At 41.7% G+C, this 9,831-nt stretch overlaps 1 pseudogene; it reads right to left on the bottom strand.

The window, feature by feature from the left end:
* Positions 1–7,934: 7,934 nt before the first annotated feature.
* LOC115860866 (large ribosomal subunit protein uL6 pseudogene) lies at positions 7,935–8,509 on the bottom strand (annotated as a pseudogene).
* Positions 8,510–9,831: the final 1,322 nt, after the last annotated feature.

The following is a 9,831-nucleotide window of genomic DNA, read 5'->3' as shown; positions in this document are numbered from 1 at the left end:
AAAGTTTTTTTTAAAGTGACGTTATTGTTATATGTAATGCTTTAATTCGTCTGGAAAGTAGTGTTTTATACTACAGCATAAAGTGCAGATCTAAACTGATCCTCTGATTTTCAGCCACTTTCTCCAACATCATTTGCTGCATAATAAATTACTTCTTCTTTTTGCTTTGTGAGCTTTCTTTCTCAATAAATTCGTATGGTATTTTGAATGGCTTCAGAGCTTTGTTTTTTTTTTCCTGATTGATTTGCCCATTAATTCTTGTGGATGCAGCCTTGTTTTACTTCTTTGTTTATAATACATTTACTATCCAGCAGAGAAAATGTCCCTTCCTCGTTTCAATTATTTTTGTTTTCCAAAATTTTTATAGTAAACTCATCTGTTAATTCTCCAGTGAAATATATAGCCAGGGAAATTTTGTCAATTTCTATTTATTTTTAAAATAAATTTATTTTTGGCTGCGATGAGTCTTCGTAGCTGCATGGGGGCTTTCTCTAAGTTGGTGGGGGAGGAGGTGTGTGTGTGCAGGCTTCTCACTGTGGTGGCTTCTGTTGTTGGCAGAGCACAGGCTCTAGGCGAGTGGCCTTCAGTAGTTGTGGCACGCGGGCTCAGTAGATGTGGCTCGCAGGCTCAGTAGTTGTGGCTCGCAGGCTCTACAGTGCAGGCTCAGTAGTTATGGCGCATAGGCTTAGTTGCTCCACAGCATGTGGAATCTTCCTGGACCAGGGATCGAGCCCGTGTGCCCTGCATTGGCAGGCAGATTCTTAACCACTGCGCCACCAGGGAAGTCCTCAATTTCTAAATTCTAACTGTGTCAAATTCTTTTGAATTTTAATTGGAAATGTGATGAACTAGGAATTAACAGAGAGTTGACATTTTTTTCATCAGCTTTCCATTCAAGAATATGGATGTTTCTGTGTTTTCTCACATCTTTCATATCGTTTATGGATCTCATGCATTTCTTCTTAGAGGTAATTAGAACATTTTAAAATTGCTTATTGTGGCTGGAATATTTTCTGCCATCATACCTTCTAAGTGGTTATATAGAAATACAGTAGATAGTAAATAGAAAATACAGTAAATAACAGTAAATAGAAAGATTTGACTTTTTTGTGTATTTATTTTGCACAGAGGCTCTTTTGTGTTATTCTTAAAGTTTTCAGTAGGTTCCAATTTTCTGGCTGTATAATTATATTTTTACAAGTGATAACAATATTGCCTTTCTATATCTGTATAATCCATATCCATATCTATAAAGGATTTCAATCTAATATGAATGAAAATATGAAATGGAGAATCTCACACGTGCGCCCTCAGAAGAACAGTACTTAAGAACAGCGAGACTGATTTCCATTAAATGTCTGATTTACAGAAGACTGAGGCTTATCTCCTTACCAAAGAACATTTGCCAAGAATCTCTCCCCATCCTTAAGCCAATGAACTTACTGCTTGGACTCTAGCTGGACTTCCCCACTCTTTGTACTCCTTGCGCATAAATAGAGTCCTTCCCAAACCCTCAATTGACTGTAGCTTGCTACAACATGCATTTCCCAAATTGCAATTCTTCTGCTACTCCCAAATAAACTCAAGTTTCTGGTAATTTGAGCTTGCCTCGGTTTACCTCCTTATTTAGGTTGACATTCAATGGTGTCAGAAGTGGGTTCCAAAGGAGATGACCCCTGAAGGGACAGTGACTCTCAGAACTGAGCGAGGTACCTGCACTAAGCCCCTTAAGCTCAATGCGCCTTAGAGTCACCTTCTTCTTCTGGCTTGGTGAGTCTCCTCTTGGCTTTCAACCTCCCTCCTTTTGGTCAAACTCTCCAACTTTATTCGGGATTTGGATAAGGACAGATTGTCCTTCTGGTGAGTGCTCTTTTTGTTTCTAAATTAGAATACACTTGGTTTAGATTTAAACTAGTGGATTTTCCTGACAGCAAACCAAAAACTAAAATTGGTGAACACGGATTGAGCACCTAAATGCTGCCAGAGTGCTCGCCACCTGTATATGAGAGACAACCATCCTCCAAGCACAAGATTCCTGTGTAAGGATAAAATGGTCACAGGTGAGCAAGTTTTCCAGTTTTCCTCTTACCACTCACAAGAAAATTCCATGCAACAAGGGACACCTGGTCATAGGTTGGGCAAATAGGGCAAAGGCCATCTGCCAGAAAAAAGAGGTATCTCATGAAAGGCACACTGTGGAACAAAACACAAGTTCCAACCCTGAGCATATCCCTTTGACTCTCTAGGACTGTTTTGCTTCACTCTCGGGAAAACTCCAAAAATGGGATCCCAGTGATTTAAATGCTTTAAGGGTGGCCCCCTCTTTAGGGACCCCAGCCAGTTTTATGTTTAAAAAATTATGGTTTCTCCACATGTGCATGGACCAATCTTACTGAAGACAACCTAGAATTACAATGGCCATTATGAGGAATGTTCCAATTAGACAAGATCGTTCATTTAAGAGGTGCATTTGAAGACAAGGGTTCCCAAATCAAACAAACAGAATGGGATAGCTATTTTAATTGGCATGCAGAAATCCTCAAGAAGCTTCAAAATTCCAAAAATTTGAAGACTTCGTTGAAAGATTCATTGCAAAAGGCTAATGAAAAATTAAAGATATAAAAGGTACATATAACAGAAGACTATGAGGCTGATGTAGCACCTACGGCTCCCCTCTATCCTTCTTTACTTGGTACTCATTCTATTGATACTAATCCTCTGTCTGAATTGCCTTTCTACTCTGAAGAGACTGCATGACTGCAAACACAAATTCACCAAGTTAGTTATCCTCATATCTACCCTCAAAAGAATGGCCCCCATATTGGTCTGTCCCATAGCTGACAGGACTCTGAGGGATATTCTGGTAAACTGCTACTGTTCCCAGTGAATTTGAGGTTCTTTCTTCGTCGCGAGAGAATTCAGACAAGTGATACATAAAAAGTGGATGTTTTGAAGAGAGTAACACACTCCACAGACAGAGTGTGGGCCATCTCAGAAGGTGAGAGAGAGCCTCAAAATATGGCATGGTTACTTTTTATGGGCTGGTAATTTCATAGGCTAATGAGTGGGAAGATTATTCCAATTATTTGGGGGAAGTGGTGGGGATTTCCAGGAGTTGGGCCACCACCCACTTCTGGCCTTTTATGGTTAGCCTCAGAACTGTCATGGTGCTGGTGGGTGTGCCATTTAGCATGCTAATATAGTACAATGAGCGTATAATAGGCTCGAGGTCTACTGGAAGTCGGATCTTCCACCATCTTGGACCTAGTTATTCTCACTAGTTTTTGTCATGTACTATGGCTATGTCATTATTTTAGAGGTTGTGCCCTGCCCCCTTCCCTCCTGTTTCACTACCAGTTATTCCCTTAAATAGCCAAGGAGAAACTAAATTTAGAAGTAATGGAAAACCTTGGCAAATTTTAGTAAATACCAGAGCTACACTGTATTTTAAACCCCACTCACTTTGGAGCCTGCAGATTGGATCCTAGAAAAACTGGCAGAAGCCAAGTGAAGGGTAAGAATTCTTACCAGAGTCAGCTCTCCTGAATCTCTGTCTATAGTACCCAGTCGAGGGAGAAAAATAAAATTTCATATTGTCCCTGCCTTTCCAAACCCAGATCCATTGGTTATTGGTCCTTTCTCTCCTGGGATAGCTTTTACCTTCTGTTTGTCTCATTTTGTGTCCTTGGAACTTGGCTTGACAATCATCAGGTTGGGGATCCCAAACTATGGCCAGACAGAAATGTCAGTTGCACCCCATTTATGACTAGATGTAGCTAGACAGAAATGTGGATTCCACTGCATTTGCAGTTAGGGTCTATGGCCAGCCCTCAGGGCAACTGTCTAAGTCTTTTTTTATTTGGTTATCTTTGGGAATGGCTCTGGATCCTGGGAAGGCAATCCCTTTTGCACTCTCTTTGGGACGCCTGTATGTGTTTATCCCATGTATGTCTTTCTCTTCCTAAAGAACCCTGTTTATTGTTGAATGTGTATCTTTTTGCACGTGTCCTTACAAACCTGGCATTGTTGTTTTGCCTGTTTGTATTTTTAATTTACATAATGTTACTTGGTACGTCTCATTCTGTTTCTTACTTTTTTTCAGTAAACACTACATCTCTAGGATACTTCTGCATTGCTATGTGTTCATCCAATCAGTTGCCTCTAATATGTAAATAATTCCCCAGGGTGTACATCTACTACATTTTATCTGTCCTTCTCAGGATCTTTCAGTTCCCTGCTAACACAAATAGTGCTGCCATGGACACCCTTATTCAGGTGCCCTTAAATAGCTGTGTGAGAATGGCTAGGAGTGGAATTGCTAGTCCCTGGGGAATGTGGACACCAGTTTTCACTAATACTGCCTGATTGTTGTCCAGAATGGCTGCACCAGTCCACATGCTCCCCCACCCCCAGCAGAGCATGGAATTCCTGTATCCCTACAGCCTCACTAACATTCAACACATCATAGTAATACATGAAACCCAGTTGAAGAAGTCTAGCATTGCAGGAAAACTACCCTCACTTCCAATCCCTGGAGCAACTGGTCTCAATGTTTGTTTTCAGTTTTTCCAGTGGTTACTTTCATTTATCTAAATAATATTTTGGATATTTTTTAAGATAAATAATTAATTTTTATCACAAAAAAAGAAATACCTTTCCATGCCTAGTTTTAAAAATTCCCATTAGGATTGCATATAGAAATTGTCAAGCAGTTGTTTAAACCTATTGACATGGTGCCTTGATAGTAACCATTCCTTAATCTTAAATCATCTTGGATTTCTTAAATACAGTCTAAGTATGGGATGGCTAAGTCATTTAGTGTACTTTCAAGTTTAATTTACTTCTTGATATTAAGAAATACTGTTATATTTATTGCTCTAAGTGATCCTGCTGCATCCCTAGAATGATTTGGAAAACCCAAAGCATGTGACCCTCAGTATGAATCAGGGTCAGTAAACTATGTTTTGTCACCTGTTTTTGTATGGCCTGAGAGTCTTTGAGAATGGTTGTTACATTTTTCAGATGGTTGAAAAAAACTTTTTTAAGAATAGTATTTCATTGGGTCATTTGTAGAGACGTGGATGGACATAAAGACTGTCATACAGAGTGAAGTAAGTCAGAAAGAGAAAAACAAATATCGTATATTAATGCATATATGTGAAATCTAGAAAAATGGTACAGATGAACCAGTTTGCAAGGCAGAAATAGAGACGCAGATGTAGAGAAAAAACGTGTGGATACCAAGCGGGGAAAGCGGGGGTGGTGGTGGTGGTGTGATAAATTGGGAGACTGGGATTGACATGTATACACTAATATGCATAAAATAGATAACTAATAAGAATGTGCTACATAAAAATAAATAACTAAATAAAATAAAATTTTAAAAATAATATTTCATGACGTGAAACTAATATGAAATTCAAATTCAATGCCCATAAATAAAATTTTATTGGAACACAGCTAGGCTTATTTGTTTTCATGTTACCTATGGCTACTTTCTTGCTCCAGCCACAGAGTTGAATAGTGGCAACAGAGGTAATATGGCCCACAAAGCTGAAATTATTTACCATCTGTCCCTTTACATAAGACTTTTGCCAGCCCCTGGTATAAATGATTCAATCAACAAAAGTTTATGGCGAACCTACTAGTGAAGGACGTGCTGTCCTGGTCCCCTTGGGTGTTTACTGTCCTGCTAGAGAGACAGTCACAACCCAGGGTGACAAGTGCTAGGATGGGATGCAAGGGGAGGTCCAGGGGGATAGAGTAGAGGCCTCTAAGCCAAACTGGGGAGTTCAGGGAAAGCTTCTCACAGGTGTTTCTGTCCAAGCAGAGACCTACAGAGTGAGAGGGAGCTGGCCATGTGAAGATGAATGAGGGGAGGTGGCAGGAAGAATGTTCTGGGTAAGAGAACAGCAAGTCCAATGGCCAGAGGGATCAGACCTTGTTGCTGGAGGAACAGGGAGATGTTTGCATTATCATTTGCATGATAGGCTTATTTCTAGTTAAACCAAGTTTAGTTTGCATATGAATAAATAACTGATATATAGGCCTCTTAGTGATGGAAGCAAGGAAGGAAGGAAGTGTTATCACTGATTGATTGAGTCACTCATCCACTCATTCATTCATTCATTCATTCTTTCAGTAAGAATTGATTGAGCACCTTTGTAGTGCTGAGCACTGGGCTAAGTCCTGAGGATGCAGAGGAAAACCTGAGGAGGGCTCCGTCCTAAAGGTGCTCACAGTTTATTGAGGAGAGCAGACAAAAAAACAATTTCCGCAGGTGCGAGGACTGCCCATACTGCCGTATCATGGAGAGCCCACCGCATTTCCAACCCCCCTTCTCTCTGGCCACCTAGTCATTTTCCCAGCCTCCTGTGCAGCTAGGGGTGGGCATATAACTGGTTTGGGCCAATAAAACGTAAGAGAGATCTGCTGAGAAGTGTCTGGGAAATCTCTTCAGATTAAAGGTGAAGCCACAAAAGATACCACCACTCTGCCTTTGAATAGAATTGTGATGATGGCACAGTGGGTTCTGTGGCAGCCACCTTGTGATCATGAGGTGATGAGCACCAGCATAAAGCTGGTCCCTGTTGGCTTCATCGAGCTGCTGCACCAAACCTGGAATTACACCTACCTTCAGGGACTCCTGGTTGAATTAGATAATTGCATGTTATTATTGTGTAAGCCAGAAGTTCTCAGCTGGAGGTGATGACATCCAGGGGACCTTTGGCAATGTCTGGAGACATTTTTGGTTTTCACCATGGGAAGGGGGTTACTTCTGGCATCTAGTGAGTAAAGGCCAGGGATGGTGCTAAACATTCCACAATGCATAGGACAGTCTACACAACAAATAATTATCCAAAATGTCAATAGAGCCACAGTGAGAAACCCTAGTGTAAGCCATTATTGACCAAGTGCTTTCTTTTTTGATACAGGGAGTGGGAGAGCCTGGCCAGAGCGACGGGAGGGGGAGATAGGAGGAGGGGCAATGTCTACCTTAGGACATAGGAAAGAGGAGTGCAGGGAATTATTCCAGCTGGCTTCACTCACACTGTTAGGCTTGGAGCAAGTTCCATGAGAGAGTTGTGGACCCCAGTCCCTCAGGTGAGACCCCACTGTGGGCTCCTCTAGACCTAACCCTGCCTGTACCCAAGTGCCAACTCTGTGCCCCAGGCTAAGTGCTCATGTGGATCGCCTCCCCAAAATTTCCCAGTGATTCTGAATGGTCAGTATCATTTATTGCTGATGAAATAAAATTTCATATTCTAAGGCAAATCAAGGAAAATTTAAACATAAATAATTTTCTCTGTCCTTTGGCTGCCTCTCTCCTCTCTGCTGTGCATTACATGTCAGCATTATGCATCGACCAAACCTCCCCACTAGCAGAAATACCTGCTCAACCATAAGGAGCAACTTTCTCCACTCCTTAAACTCTAACATTCCTTCTTAATCTTGTAAGGGGCCACCATGACCCATGACCCACTACTCGCTTTGTGTCACCTGTCAATAATATGTCACTTAATGTACAGCCCTCTGTCTCAAAACCTTATATAACTGTGCTTTGACCTCTAATGGGCAGAACAGTCCCCAGAGCTTTCTGAGTGGCTGTTCCCGGGTTATAATCCTCAATTTGGCTCAAATAAAAATTTCCATTTCTTCCCTAGACTGGTTAATTTTTTCGTTGACATTCCCATTGTACAGCTGTGAAAACTGAGGTGCAGAACAATGGGGTCCCATGGTTAATGACATGTTTTGGAGATTGACTAACAGGTTTTTTTAATCGGCCATTTAGCATTGTCCCTTAAGCATCTTAGTTTATCATTTTGTTTTGTTTTGTTCGTTTGTTTCCCAAGTCAAAAGAGCTTTTATTCATTTTTAAAATATCACAAATGAGTCTGGCCTCTTGCAGTTTCTGTAGCTGGATCACTCAGATCTTATTCTTCAGCCTGCTGAACTGTTTCTTTTTCAGAAACATAAATACCATCCCAAAATTTTCTGATATCCTTGTTTTTAACTGTTATGGCTTGCTGAATCAAAACAGCCAAGTCTGACACAAGTTCAGTGTTGTTTCCTTCAAGAATCAACGCATCTTTCTGGGCTTGAGATACTGAACAAGCAACGCCTGGCCTCATCCGAACCCTGCGGATATATTTTTCACCCAAAAAATTCCGGATTTCAACAAGAGAAGCATTCTCCTGAATAATAACGTTGATGGGGAAGTAAGCGTACACAGACCTCATCTTGCAACGGAAGCCCAGTGTAACACCCTTGATCATGCTCTGTACATGGCTACAGATAGTGCAAACAGTCACCAGTTCCTTTCTAATCCCCCACCATTTGTCAACCGGAGCCTCTTTTTCTTTCCAAGGAGACTAAGTTCTACATTGATGTGATTGAAGTCCCTCTGCAGGGTACCTCTGGGGCCCTTCACAATAACTGTGCATCCCTTCAGAGTAATGTTGACATTTTCTGGAATGTCGACAGTCTGATTGCTGAGAATGGTCTTCATTCTCACAGTAGATACAGCAAAAAGCTATTTTATCATTTTGATCATCACTTTCCAGATCTGTAAAACAACACTATCTACTTTATAAACACTCTTATGGGGTAAAAATAAATAATGCATGTAAAGGGCCTGACATGTGGTAAACATTTCACAAATGGCTGTTGTTGTCCCTACTATTTCTTAGTATGCCCACTGGGGCTAAGGAGCTGGGGCTGCAGTGCAAATGTCAAAGCCAGGCCATCGTCACAGTCGCCTGAGTCACCCACTTGCAGTGGGGACCCAGAAACAACTGAGGGAGGGGAGATTCTGGGAGCCACTGGGGAGACAGAAAAAGTCATTGAGATAGGCGAGTGTGAATGCAGACTGAGATTCATTGAGTACTTTAGGCACAAGACCTAAATACAGTTATTTTGCACAGGAACCAAAAGACTTTTTTTTGGCCACGCCACACGGCTTATGGGATCTTAGCTCCCTGACGAGGGATTGAACCCTGGGGTCCTTGGCAGTGAAAGTACTGAGTCCTAACCACTGGACTGCCAGGGAGTTCCCCCAAAAGACTATTCTGAGACTACCTTCTGGCCGGGGGACTTTGGTCCTTGGTCCTTACCTGGCTTGGGAAAGAGTGAGGTCACAGTCTTTCAGGTATGTCTCACCAAGGAGAAGGAAGGAGACATCGCCCCAGGAAACTTGGAGGGTTGGAGTCCAAACACAGATGGGGGGTGGACCTTGCATTGGTTGATTCCTGGTAGAGGGTGTGGCCCTGGGAAGGAGCGTGCTTCACACGCTTGCTCTTTGTTCCTGGGAGTCACCAAAGGCACGTGTGCTCCATTTCCATGACGCAAAATCTCTTGCCAGGTTGTGGGCAGATTTCTGGGAATTGAGACTCCAAACATAGACAGGTGTGAGTGTCTCTTGTGAAAATTCTTCTTCTCTTAAATATGTCACTTAGAACTACTCTACCGATGGCTCCTGAGACTGGGGCCCTCTCTTCAACCCACTCCTCTGCATTTTCACTCAAGAGCAAGTTTATCTTCTGTGTTGCACACTCAGGCCACACAAGAGGGTAAATAATCTTTCTAAACAAACAAATATACAGCCTCTCAGGGGGAAATAATATCCATTTTGTGACTATACCACCATTTATTTATTTACTCACCTTATTGTTCTGGGGCATTTGAGTAGTTTCAAGTTTTTGAGTTTTTGGCTATTACAAATATTGCTGATGTAAGCAGTCTTATAAATGTTGTTTTGGGGGAGCACGTGCCTGCATTTCTGTTATGCACGTATCTAAGAGTAGAGGTGCTGGGTCAGCTTTACTAGATGTT

Source organism: Globicephala melas, chromosome 11 (genome assembly GCF_963455315.2).
Source record: "Globicephala melas chromosome 11, mGloMel1.2, whole genome shotgun sequence".
Taxonomy (NCBI): domain Eukaryota; kingdom Metazoa; phylum Chordata; class Mammalia; order Artiodactyla; family Delphinidae; genus Globicephala; species Globicephala melas.
The sequence above is the reverse complement of the archived record's forward strand: the minus strand, read 5'-3'. Positions and strand labels throughout refer to the sequence as shown.